General features: G+C 43.1%; 1 protein-coding gene across 1 annotated transcript in view; it reads left to right on the forward strand.

Moving 5' to 3' along the window:
* Positions 1 to 9771, forward strand: part of PRKN (parkin RBR E3 ubiquitin protein ligase) — a 1016813-nt gene that overhangs the window by 593113 nt on the left and 413929 nt on the right. The window lies entirely within an intron of this gene.

Genomic DNA, 9771 nt, shown 5'->3' on the forward strand with positions numbered 1-9771 from the left:
ACTATGGCTGCTAACCAACAGGTTGGCTGTTCAAATCCACCAGGCACTCCTTGGAAACCTTATAGGGCAGTTCTACTCTGTCCCATAGGGTTGATATGAGTCGAAATCAACTCAACGGCAATGGGTTTGGTTTGGTTTTGTTTATTATTATGAATACTCAGCACCTCATAAAAACCTCATTGTATAAAAGTATTGGAAACCCTTGTAGCGTAGCGGTTAAGTGCTATGGCTGCTAACCAAAAGGTCAGCATTTCGAATCTACCAGCCGCTCCTTGGAAACCCAATGGGGCAGTTCTACTCTGTCCTATAGGGTCACTGTGAGTCGGAATCAACTCAGTAGCAATGGGTTTTTGTTTTGTTTTGTTTTTATACCAGTATTAATGACATGGTGTATAAAACCCCCAAAAACCAAACCCACTGCCATCAAGTCAACTCCAACGCATAACTGAAACCATGGTGTAAAATATATACATTATGAATTCAATCACGTAAAAATCTCTACACAAGAAAATGTCAAATGGTAATGCCATGGGTGTCTTTGGGCTTATCTGTTTTGTTTTACTTTCCGAAAGTTTCTACATAATCAGAAGAAGGTTTTTTCTTCTTCTTTTTTGTGGGTTGAGAGCAAGGGTCAATGCTAAGGGTGTTAACTCAGACTAGATAGGACTCAGAAAGGTTGGCTAGCCCTGACTGTATCACCAAGGGATAAGACTTAGAGGCAACTTGCCCAGACTATGAAGGGAGTGGTAATTATTTGGTGCTTTGAACACAAGCCTCTTCCCTCCTGTTATTTGAAAAACCAAAACCTGTTGCCAGTGAGTTGCTTCCAACTGATAGCAACCCTACAGGATAGAGTAGAACTGCCTCTAGGGTTTCCAAGGAGTGGCTGGTGGATTCGAACTGCCGACCTTTTGGTTAGCAGCAGTAGTTCTTAACCACTGGGCCACCAGGGCTGTTCCTGTCATTTTGTGTGGGGAAAAAATCGTTTCTAGACAAAGTGCTTCTGAGATCTCTTTCTAATTCCCTGTTCAGAAACTCCTCATTCATCCGTGGCTGAGAGACAAAGCTGCTGCGCTTAGTATGTAAAAGCTGCAACGGATGCACGTGGAAGCTGCCACTGCCCAAGCAGAAGTGCTGAGTCTGGGGAAGTGATTTTGAAGTCTTTTAACTTTTTCCCATTCACCGATCAGGGACAACACCGTGACCCACGGAAGCAGCACGGGCTACAAAGGCGAAAGACTATCAGCTGACGGCGTGGGAGAAGGCGCCGGTGCGCCCAGCTCAGGCCCCCGCTCTCCTGCCAATGGGAACCACTCCGGTTCTCTAGGACTGTTGGGCTCCAGGCAGACTGGCCTTAGAAGTCTTTTTAAAATTTATTTTGTTCCTTCTTTTTTAACGAGAAATACGTTTTAGTGCCTTTCTGTGTATATTTTGCATCTCCATTTTTAGCCAGGAAACCCTGGGGCGTAGTGGTTAAGAGCTGCGGCTGCTAACCCAAAGGTCAGCAGTTCGTATTCACCAGGTGCTCCTGGGAAACGCTGTGGGGCAGTTCTACTCTGTCCTATAGGGTCACTATGAGTCGGAATCGACTTGACAGCTACGGGTTTGGTTTTTTTGGCTTTTTAGCAAGGAGAGTTAGATATTTCTCAAATATTGAAGCTGGGAAGGATATTGGCAATGATAGTGTACTGCCTGCTACCAGAAAAACCATTAGCCGTGGAGTCACCTACCACTCATGACAACCCCATGTGTGTCAGAGCACAACTGTGCTCCGTAAGGTTTCCTTTTTTTTTAATGTATAGTAAAAATATACATAACAAAACCTTTGCCAGTTCAATAGTTTTTCCATGTGTTATTGTTTAGTGAGGTTGCTTACATTCTCCATGTAGTACAACCATTATCCTTTTCTGAATTATTCCACCACCATTAGCATAAACTTGATGCCTTCTAAGGAATATCGATAGGGTTTTCAATGGCTGGTTTTTCAGAAGTAGTTGCCAGGCCTTTCTTCCAGGTGCCTCTGGGTGGACTCAAACCTCCAACCTTTCAGTTAACAGCCGAGTGTGTTAACTGTTTGCGCCACTCAGGGGCTGTGCTGTCCTGCTGGAGACCCCTATTTGTGCTGTCTTCATATATATTTTAAATTCACTGTGAAAGTGGACCTTGGAATTAAAAGATTTAAATTTGCTCGGTACACTAGATTCTAAAGAAGTGGACTTTCATAAAACAAATGGTCATATTTCAAGAGATGGCTACATTTTACACTCTAAGGCCAAATTCCTTAATTTTCTTCAACACAATACACAGTTGGATCAAAATCAACCACATTTCACTATCTTTTTTTAATTAAAAGCAACAACAATAATAATTACAGCTCAAAAATGAGAAATTTTACCAAACTTGAAGGATGTCTGATTATGATCCAAATATAATCTAGCACCTTCACTTCATTCTAAGTGTGACTACCAACCACTGGAAAAAAAAATTGGTAAGATTCCTTTCAAAAAATAACTCCAATTTAAATACAGAAATTTTGTTTAAAATGGTCACTCTGTATTATGGATAACAAAAAATAATGGACACATCCAAAATGTCAGGTTTTACTTACTTTTTCTTTATTTACTCTGTTGTGCACCTGTTTGAAAAGAACATCGGCTAATATATTAACTGTGACAAAGTCGAGATTTCTTGACTTCCCCGGACAAATTATGACATACCCAGAACTTAAAGGAAAAATAATAGAGAATAAAATGAGTGCCTATGAGAATGCCCTACCTTTGTGTAGAATTTTTTTGATTTGAAAAACAAAGGGCATTGTAGTTGAAGACAAGTGTGTTTGATGAAAACGATCAATCATCCTAACTTAGAAGAGAATGTAAACATTTATGTTAAATTCTTTCCATCTTACAGGTGAAGACCATTTAGAATCACCTGTGGGATCCGAGACGCTCTTCTCAGGTGAATCTCAGGTCTAGCCTGTCCCAGGGGTGATGTCCTCGTGAGACACTACCTCCTTCAGTGGCCGAAGCAGCCATGTGGTGTTCCCTTGCAACTTTGCTCCCCTCTGCATCCTCTCTGCCCCCGCAGGCTGGAGCAGAAGTGTTTGTGGGCCTTGTAGAAGCTCTGCCAGGTAGCACTCTGCAACGTTAGCCCAACAGTGGTTTCCAGCACCGAGTCTGGGTTTAGGTGGGTGCATTCACATTTCTCCAGGTATCAGCTGTGTGCGACCCTTATCTGTAAACTAGAAATGCAGTAGTCACCTCGCGGGGCTGCTGAATGTAAAGAACTAAGCCTAGTACCTGGCAGGTGCTTAGCTCTTCATGAATGTTTGCTGCTGCTATTTTTAACTGATTTTTTAAACAATTGCCTGTGATGTTGTTGTTCATTTTATTCATACATGAGCATGCAGCAGCTTTCCAGGCTTGCGGCTGTAACATAGTTTAGCCCTGATGATTTTTTCCAACTTTCCAATTGATTCTGATGGTTTTTTTATGTTGGTTTGTTGTACCACTACCCTAGTAAGAACGAGAAGAAGAACCAAGGAAGATATCAGCATAATGCTAGTTTAGGGGGCAAAACTGATGTTAAAGTAGAAAGTCACAAAGAGAGGAGAGCCACCGACCCCGGGGAGTGCGGGAGAATAACGCCTGGGCTCGCAGCCCACCTGGTTCTGCCTGAGCACAGGTGTGCCCTCCCCACAGGGCTGCATTATGGGAGTTTACGTTATCATGAGAGGGGAACACGTGAATTTCATGAAAGGGAACAAACGATAAAAGATACGGGCTAAATAATCAGTATTCAATTATTGTATTCCTGATTTTGGAGATGTGTGAGCAGACATCACCTACATTATATTATGGAGTCTAGAGTCAAACCTGATAGCTCTAGTCGCATATTTGAAAGCAGGCTTGTAGACAAGGAAGCTTACGTGCTACAGTGATGGAGTGGAGTGGTTCTGATGGAGACCACACGGCCTGCAAAGCCGGCACTATCTATTAGCTGGTCTTTCACGGGAGACTTGGCTGACCCTTGACTAGCTGGCTAATAAGGTGGTCTTTTAAAATGTCACTTGCCCCATCTTCCTCTTCCCTCTTCTTGTCCTCTCCTCTTTCCCCTCCACTTTCTTTTCCTTCTTCTTCATCTCATGAGAAACACTTTTTTAGTCTCCATTAATAGAAATTGTCAACAATAAGTAAAAAGTCTGGAAGGAGGTCGTCAAGAATATTAACAGTTGATATAGGTATCGTTCTGTGGTTGCTGGTATGTTGCTATGATGCCGGAAGCTACACGACCCGTATTTCAAATACCATGCTGGACGGTTTCAAGGAAGCTTCCAGACTCATACAGCCTAGGAAGAAAGGCTGGTGATCTACTTCCAAAAATTAGCCAGTGAAAATCCTGTAGATCACAGAATATTGTCCAAGACTTCTACTCCTTTACTTTGGGCGTGTTATCAGTAAAGACCAGTCTCCGGAGAAGGACATCATGTTTGGTAAACGGAGGGCCAGTAACGCTGAGGGAAATCGTCAAGGAGATGGATTAACACAATGGCCACAATAACGGGCTCAAGCATATCCACGACTGTGAAGATGGCGCAGGACCAGGTATCGTTTTGTCCTGTCATACGTAAGGTTGACAGGAATAAGTTAACTTGACTGCAACTAACCCCAACAGCAACATACTTGGTTAGGGAGATTATGGGTGATTCTTTTCTTTTGCTTTTGTGTTTACCTCTGTTTTCTAATTTTTCTACCATGATCATTTAGAACCTGAGTAATTAAAACAACAAACAAAGAAGACTTTCTAATTGGCAATAGTGTTAGGCTTACAGGTAACATTCTTGGTTCTTGGTTATGTGTGAAGGGATGGAGATGTAATTAGCATGTTGCTCCAGAGAAGTTTTATTTTTATGCTGTGAGGGTGATGCCAGAGCTGCTTGGCTGGTCCTCCTAATCTAGACGCTCCAAAGATGCACTAGAGTTTTCCTCAAGATTTTTGTTCCCTCCTGAGGGTTAACACACCTGAGGGACAGGAGACACCCTCTTCAGTTACTGAGCGGGAGGAAGATTTAAAAGCCTGCCTCCCCCATCACCACGCACCACCACTATCCAGGCAAAGCTGATATTTAGAATATGTAACAGCCTGTCTAACACAGGGTCAGCCAATCAGAGGGGGCATTCATTGTTGGTGCATCCAACAGGATGTGGTGTGCTCCTCAGGAGCCCCACCCTAGGGAATGGCCGAACAAGAGCAGGTGCCACGCGGGTGTGCCAGGACATCACCCAGAGGAGGTGACACCTCCCTCCAACACATCCCCACCATCTCACACCCGAGCTGACCGGTTTTGGTTTACACTGACCCATTTTCTTTTCTCAATTCTCAGAGCATCATTGTTTGTTGACAGACTCATTCCCCCATTCAAAAACACTGATCGATCACCTTCCAAGTGCATACTCTGGTGGATGGTATACTAAGAAGTAGGACCCACAGTCCCCCCTTCGGAGCTCCCAGTCTCGATGGGAACTCTAAGTCACATGGGAAGGATCAGGTGAGTTATTAACATCCCCCCACCCCAGTCTCAGTCTTGATGGACCAGCTGCTTGGCCTGCGTAGTCTCAGAAGACCTCTCAGTGGTGGCTGTGGTCCGATCTGAGGAGTAGAATGAAGCCCGTTTCCCAATACAGCACTCTTTGCCTAGCTTCCAAATCCATTTTCTCATTTCAGAAAGTGACTTCACTCGAGTTCAACCACCGGGATTGAAAAGAATGCCGTATTAAAAAATGAACTTTGTTGTTGTTAAGTGCCATCAAGTTGTTTTGAACTCATGAAAACCCCATGTGACAGAGTAGAACTGCCCTATAGGGTTTTCTGGGCTGTAATCTTTATGGAGGATCACCAGGTATTTTTCCTGCAGAGCCTCTGGGTGGGTTCAAACCTCCAACCTTTCAGTTAGCAGCCCAGCGCATAACCGTTGCCCCACAACCACTACAGGGAACCCAAGTGACTCATTAATTTAAAAATATATGTAAAACTGCTCAATTTAAATAATTAGTGATTTAGAGAGTAGCAGAATCTGACCAGGTTTTTGTTTTCACCTGCTTTCTGCCATGCATTCATTTTGCTGAAAACCCAGTTGAGCATTTCTCCCTCTTGGCATTCTCTCTGCTATCTTGTATGCAGGGTGACCTGAAGGAACCTAAATATATCCCCTTACCAGGGAAGGAGTCAGCTACCTCCATAAGTACAGTGTGATGGAAAGGGGTCTGGGCTAAAACTCACAGGCTTATGTTCCAGAGTCCGCTACCCCATGAGGGGTGTAGCTCTGAGACACTCCACTGATCTCTTAGAACATCTTCTGTAAAGTCCCCAATGAGAGTTTCTCTGTCTACCTCACAGGGTTATCATGGCTATGGCAAAGCAGTATTCAAATTTAAGATATCATTGATATTGATACTAATACTGATTTCACCCACAAGAAGATGCAAAGAAGAAATCACTGTACGTGTTGATTAGGAGCTTTGAAAGACATTTCCTTCCACCTCCCCAGGACTTTGGACAACTGTGTCTTCCTCCTCCTGTGTCTACATTCCACCATCTCTTTGTAGCCCTCACCTCATAACCTTCCTTCTGGACTGTGACACAGAACCCAGATCCAATCCTAAGTTAGCATCTGCCATGTGACTCTATCCCATTACTGTTTTATTGTCTTTGTTTTTGTTGTTGTTGTTTGTTGCCTTTGTGTTGGCTCTTGACTCATACCGACCTTATGTATAACAGAATGAAACATTGCCCAGTGCTGCATCATCTTGTAATTGTTGGTATGTTTGAATCCATTGTTGCTGCCAGGGTTTCCCTGGTTTTGACTGACTCTCTATTTTACCAAACATGATGTCCTTTTCTAGTGATTGGTCTTTCCTGATGACATGTCCAAAGTACGTAAGACAAAGTCTCACCATTCTTGCTTCTAAGGAACATTCTGGTTGTATTTCTTCTAAGACTGATTTGTTCATTCTTCTGACAGTCTACCATATATTCAATACTCTTTGCCAATACCCCAATTCAAATTCATCAATCCTTCAATTTTCCTTTTTCATTGTCCAGCTTTCAGATATATATGGGGCTATTGAAAAGACTGTGGCTTGGGTAAGGCACAGCTTAGTCATCAAAGTGACATCTTTGATTTTAAAGCTTAAAGAGGTCTTTCTTGGCAGATCTGCCCAATGGAATATGTCGTTTGATTTTTTTTGACTGCTGATTCCATGGAGACTGATGGTTGATCCAAGAAGAATGAAATCCTTGACAACTTCAATTCCTTCTTTATTTATCGTGATATTACTTATCGGTCCACTTGTGAGAATTTGCATTTTCTTCACTATCAGGTGTAATCCATACTGATAATAATGCTTGTGATTATCCAAAATGATCTTGTTGATTTACTTCTGTAGTGATTTAAGGCCTGTCCCCTACTAGGTTGTAAGATCTGGGAGAGCTGGGACTTTGACATGTTTACTAAGGTTTCCAACTTCCCACTCTCAGCCAAGCCTTCAGGACAGTGTTCATCCCACAGTGTTTAGGTTAAATGCTTGTTAAGGCAGTAACTCACCGCTCTGCAAAGCAGCCCTCATTCAGTGTAATCCCTTTCTATGTAGAGTGCACAATTTTCATCTTGTTATCTCTTTAATCCAGAACTCAGAGGGCTCTCTGTTGCTTAGCAGCTCCAGCCTCTGCCCAGCTTCTAAGGTCTCCCACTGGAGCCTCCCTCCCTGCCCACAAAAACTCCTGCAGCCACTTAACCTTGCCACCACCTCCCATGTATTTCCACTGCTGTCAGGGACTCAGGCTACCCTGCTTTGTTTTACTGTTGTCAGTACAATATATTTCCTTATAAATGTCCCCAAGCCTTTTCTGCCCAACTAGACTGAAAATACCTGAAGTACATGGATTTGGTATGTGATATTTTTCCTCTCTCCACACACCTTGTATATAAAATCCCTTAAACACCATAGCTCCTCTGTAAATGCCCATTGACAGATGGACTTAGACACAGCATTTACGTTTATTTGTTTGTTTGCAAGAAAGAGGTTAACGGGGCTCAGGCTCTCAGAGCGTTTTTTGCTCACACTGCAGCTTGGTTTTGAAGCTACCAGCAACAAATTGCCACCCACACACAAGGAAAAGGATTTCTGTACGTTAAAAAAAAAAAAAAAGGCACTGCTCTTTTCAGTGCAGTCCAGCTAGATTTCATGCCAGTGGCACATTGGAAATAAAGAGAAACAGCAGTGCCCCCAAAAACTGCCCCTAGTTCTTCCCTCATTTCTGAACTGACATTTAGCATTAGCGTATCGCTCCAGCAGCAATTATATCACCAGAGTATCAGAAGCAAGACTGCTGTTACCATCAAATTAATTCAGTCTCGTCAGTGTTTTACCAGGACCTAGAAACTTAGTGGAGCCCCTGTATGATGCAAAGGGTTAACGTGCTTGACTGCTAACTGAAGTGTTGGAGGTTTGAGTCCACCCAGAGATGCCTCAGAAGAAAGCCCTGGTGATCTACCTCTTAAAAATCAGCCATTGAAAACCCTGTGGAGCACAGTTGTACTCTGACCCACATGGGGTCGCCATGAGTCAGAGTCAACTTGACCACAGTTGGTGGTTTAGAAACGTAGTGATGTTTGAAGGCCTCCGAGTTTAGGAGCAAGGTTTATAAGATGGGCCCGATTATTACAGCTGTATTGCTAGGCCAGATCAAAATGTCCTGAATAGCTTGTGAAAATGCAGACTTCTTGGCCGAAGAGCCTTGGAGTTTTTGATTCAGCAGTTGTAGGGTGAGGCTTCATAATTGCCTAACGGAGTCCTAGTTGATGCTGATGCTGCTGATGCTGGTCCTTGCTGTGCACATCATGGCCCGACAAATGGCAGAGCAGAGAGTCCTGGTGGATGGCAGATGGTTTGGGAGCACTGTGAAGCTTCCTGCACTTCCTTCAGTGACTGATTTTGATTTGGCTCCAGAAACACCGTAGGATCGTCGGCATAGATGGGCTTTTCCAATCAGCCCTGCTATAACTGAGCAGCATTCAGGCCTAGCCAGAGGTGGCCCTGGGCCTGTGCAACAGTGGTGACCTTGTTTGTCCCAACTTTTCAAGAAGGAACAGTGTCAACTTCTTAACTAGCCTCCTGTTCATCCTAATTCGGCAAAAACTCTGTGGAGGACCCTTTCTTTAATGAATTTGAGATTATCATTACAAAACAGATTCTTATGTTTTTTTAATAAAAATGTTTATATTATTCATATTAAAAATTGATACATATTCATTAAATAAAAATGACAGCATACAGACGAACAAAAATAAAAGAACGCAAAGAAATACACGTACTGCTACCACCAAGAAAAGGCCACTGTTTACGTTTTGAGACATTTCAGATCATCTCTGGGAAGACAATGGGGATTGCTTCTATTGAGTCTTCCAGTCCTGCTATTCTCTCAGTTAGATGATCTTTGTGTCTTGTTACCTGTTACACTGAGTTCTGTGTAACCATTGGCAACCTCCTAATGTCAGTGAATGGCAGGTCACGGATTTGATCCACCTCTAAGAAGGCAAAAGCTTAAAGACATCTGTCATGGTTTGAATTATGTCCCCCCAAAAATGTGTGTATCAATTTGGCTGGGCCATGATTCCCAGAATTGTGTGGTTGGCCTCCATTTTGTGATTGTAATTTTATGTTAAAGAGGATTAGGGTGGGATTGTAACACCACCCTTACCCAGGTCACATC

This window comes from Trichechus manatus, unplaced genomic scaffold (genome assembly GCF_000243295.1).
Source record: "Trichechus manatus latirostris isolate Lorelei unplaced genomic scaffold, TriManLat1.0 scaffold00002, whole genome shotgun sequence".
Lineage (NCBI taxonomy): Eukaryota > Metazoa > Chordata > Mammalia > Sirenia > Trichechidae > Trichechus > Trichechus manatus.